This window comes from Gekko japonicus, unplaced genomic scaffold (genome assembly GCF_001447785.1).
Source record: "Gekko japonicus isolate JY-2015 unplaced genomic scaffold, Gekko_japonicus_V1.1 scaffold2243, whole genome shotgun sequence".
Taxonomy (NCBI): Eukaryota; Metazoa; Chordata; class Lepidosauria; order Squamata; family Gekkonidae; genus Gekko; species Gekko japonicus.
Window position 1 is genome coordinate 97,010 of NW_015162547.1, and position 4,095 is coordinate 101,104.

The window sequence follows — 4,095 nt, forward strand, 5'->3', positions numbered from 1 at the left end:
GGAGTGCGTGGGGGGGGGGTGCCCTGCCCAGGGGCGCTGGAGGCCAGCAGGGGGGCAGCAGGGGTCTGGCCTCGGCCCTCAGGAGCTGGGTGAGAGACCTGGCTGGGACCACCACCACCACCACCCAGTCAGCCAGGCCAACAACTGCTCTGCCGCCGGCTCAGGGCTCCCCAAGTGTGTGGGAGGGGGATTTTTTTGAATGACTACGTGGGAGCACTTTCAGAAGCGCACACGCCACAGCCCAGCCCAGCCAGCTGCTACCAAACTGCACTCCAGGGGACAGAGCACCAGGCTTGTTTGGCACCAGGAGGAAGCACACCGACGCGGGCAGCACTTGAGTGGTCAAGCCACAGAGACCAAACCACACTCGCCCAGAAGAGCACGGCAGGCAGGCAGGCAGGCAGGCAGGACGTCCCCCGTTTGCAGCTGAGCAGCTGGTTGTGTGCAGTGCTGGTTGGCGGACGCCTGCAACTTCATCACCCCCACCCCACCCGTTCCCCCCATCCTGGCAGCACCTCTAAAGCTTTTTTGGTCTTTTCTTTTTTTTTTTTTTTACCCCTGACAAGTATTTACAGGAGCATTAATGTTGCCTTTCACTTTTCTTTTTAAGTAGGTGATTCAGCAGAAGACGGGGAGGGCGGGGGCCTCCTGACGGAATCCAGTGAGAGAGGCCTGTCGTCGGAGCAAGGGTCCAGTTGGCCCTTCTGCTAACTCTCTAAAGAAGCATCACCCCAACGGCAGCGGACTATGGCCAGGCTGATGAAGCCCCGAGGAGGAGGAGGCACGGAAGGAGGAGGCAGCCTCCACTGACCAGACTAACCTGCAATAAGCAATGTGGGGTTGGAGGGTGCCGTCAGGTCACAGCGGAGCGATGATGGCGACCCCCTTAAGGCTCCCAGGGTGAGAGGCCACCGGAGGTGGTGTGCCGTCGCCTGCCTCTGCGTGGCGGCCCTGGCTGGGCCTCCCAGCCGAGAGCCCTTCCCGAGTCCAAACTCCGCTCAGCTCCTGAGGTCAGGCGGCCCTGGGCCCTCCAGACCTGGGCAAGAAGGGGACAGACGGCAAAAGCCGATGGACTGACCGGGACATAGGGGTGGGCACATTGTCCCTGACACAAAGGCAATTTTATTTGCACTCTTAGGACCTACCAAAACTGGAAGGTACAGATAAGTTCCAGTGTATACAGCTCCTTCTGACACAAGGCCAGATACATTTGTGGCCCCAAAGAGAAACCTTTTGGTGTGCCATTCAATTCCATATTGGAATGTTCCAGTTTTGGTCCTGTTTTATTTATTGTGAATTGCCCTGCATGTGTTACAGGGACTCTATGGCTTGCTATATTTTGCACTATTTGACCTGTGAAGAAGGCTCTTGTGAGCCGGAACGCGTCTGTGACTGTCCTTGTGTGTGTGTGTTTTTAACCTTGAACATTTTATGAGGCTTTATTTGGGCCCCTACTAGGTTTGTATATGTCTTTGTAATAAACACTCTTGTGTACACTTACTTATGTTTTCAACTTTTGGTCCTCAGTAAGTTTTCTAGACTTCCTTTGGAGGTTTGTTTTTTTGTGCCTCTCCTCTCCTGGCCTGATAAACAGACTTGCCTGACAGCCAAATGAGATAGCAGCAGAATCCTGAGGTGGGAAGCGGACCGGCCGATGGAGGGGAGGATTCACACATTCATTCGCCCGTACAAAAATACCCTGTCAGCAATAACCATTTCCCCCCCCCCCCCATGTGTTAGATTTTAAAGTCCATCTAGGACGTTTTTATCCCCTCCCGTATTTGCTGGGAGTTCCAGGTGGCGTGAGGTCATTCTTCCCGCCTCCATTTGGACCCTGTGGGACTGGCCCAAGACCCCCCCCCATGGCAGAGTAGCCACCTGCGCCCAGGTCCCCCTGACCCTTGGCCCAGCACCCCACGGTGCCAGGCTGCCTGGCTGGCTCTCTCTCTCACTCCCGGGAAGTCTGTCACCCCCAAAATGAGAGACAAGACAAAACCCTCCCCTCCCTCTGGAACAAGGTACCCTTCCAAGATCTGACCACAGGATTTTGCTGCTCAGCAGAGGGCTCGAAATCCTCTCCCAGGGCTACTGTCGCAGCAAGGCCCCTCCCTCCCTCCCTCCCTGGGGAATGTGACTGCCTTTAGATTCCGCTGCTTCGTACAGGAGCAGGCTGGGTTCAAACTGGGAACGGGTTTCCCCCAAACTGACGGGGATTAGTCAATCATGCCCTGCTGGGGCTCCTCCTTTCTGGCCTTGGCTCTTCCGGGCAAAGCCTTCTGAAGGTGCCGCCCCGCAACGGGGTAAGCTCAACCGCTGCCCCACCTGAGCGTTCTCTGGGGTGGCTCCTACCTGACAGAACAGGCTGCCCAAGGGCATGAGGACTAGGATTTTAGTGTTCCACTGAAAGTGTGGAGTTGTGTGGGGGGGAGGCATTTTGATAAAGGCTGTGGCAGTTTCAGCATCTGAAAAACAGCTCTTCCCTTTTGTATTGTTTATTGGATGTATTATACTATTTTTATTTCCTTATTCTCTAATTTTGTGATATAGTTTTAGTCAATCGCTTCTCGTACGTGTTGCTTTTGAAGTCTGCATACCATCTTGAGTCTCAACAATAAAGGTGGGCTTTAAACGAAGTGAAATCAGTAGATAAATTCCCTTTCTGAAACCGAGCCATTGTTCTTCCCAGTCTTAAAAGAACCACAAAACCTTCTGATAATCTGTTAAGGCCATTAAGCCTTCCAAGGAAAGAACCCTCTCGTGTGGCATCATCATGAAGGCACGAAATGCCTCTGAATTTTAGTACGAGAATGTGTGAACGAGCCACACCTGGTGACCAAGGGCCTGCCCCTGGGGTCAGAGAACAGGCGGGGCACCCCCTCTCACTCCCCACAGTCGGAAAGGATCCCAAGATGGAGACGTTTCTGGGGGAGGTTCCAAGCAGCCGCAGTTTGCAGCTCTGTCTCCAGAGTTGCAGAAAGGGGCATTTTAGGACAGACCCTGGACAAGATGCAGCAACAGCTGGGGGGGGGGGGGAAGGCAATTGCCAAGCACGGGACACTTTTATGCTGGCTACGTTTAAAAAAATGTACGCCTGAGAAAAATGTATAGAAAATAATTTGTTTTCATAAGTCGGCCACCAGAACTTTTTGCATAACAAGCTTGGTACAGACAATGGATTTAAGTCTTCTCTTTGCAAGACACAAACTGACAACTAACATGGAAAATCCTTTCGTAAAACACACCCGTCTCCTATATTGTCCCTGCTGGGTCTGATTTCTCCACTTCCGTGACGGTTCTACTGCACTTGTTGCGTATTTAATCATTGCCAATGAGAATTCAAGCTAAAATGTTTGCTCTGCATTTTACAAACCCCACAAATATGCCGATGGCGCAGGGGAGCTGTTTCTAGGGTGCATCATTAGAGTGCCTGCCCTGAACCCCCCACCGGACCCCCCAAGCCACCCGCTCTTTGGGAATGAAGGACCGACCGGGGTCTCCTGGACACGAGACGGGCGGGTGGGAACCCCCCAGCCCCTTAGCCGGGCTCCTTGGCTGCTCCCATCTACTGCAGGGGCGCCATCCCAGCACGGAAGCCAAGGCCTGTGCTGTGACGGGCGCTCCCTGCTCACCCCCCCCATGGGGGCCTAGTGGGGGTGGGAACGCCCTTCCATGGCCAGGCCTTCAGCCACACGCTTGGCGGCCTGGCCCAGCCGGCCTGGGGCCAGGCCACCCCAGGGCAAGGCAGCCACAGGATCGGGCCACCTCCCCTCCCCTCCCCCCCGCCACGGTCCCGGGTGGCCATTTTGTCGGAGGGGCTCTCCCCAGACTTACAGTAAATGCCCCTCCTGAAGGCCAGGAACTCCTTCGCTGAGCAAGACGCCAACCTCACCTCTCCGCTCCAGAGCCGGCAAGAAGGGTGGGTGACGTCAGCCCCTCCAGTTATTACTGTACAGGCAAAGGATGTGGTGAGCGACAACTCCCCCCCCCCGCGCTTCACACAAAAAGCTGATGCAGCTGGGCCTGCCCTAGCCAGCCCCCCCACCGTACCAAAGGCCTTCCTTGTCATGTGTGTGTGCCCCCCCCCCCCCCCCCCCC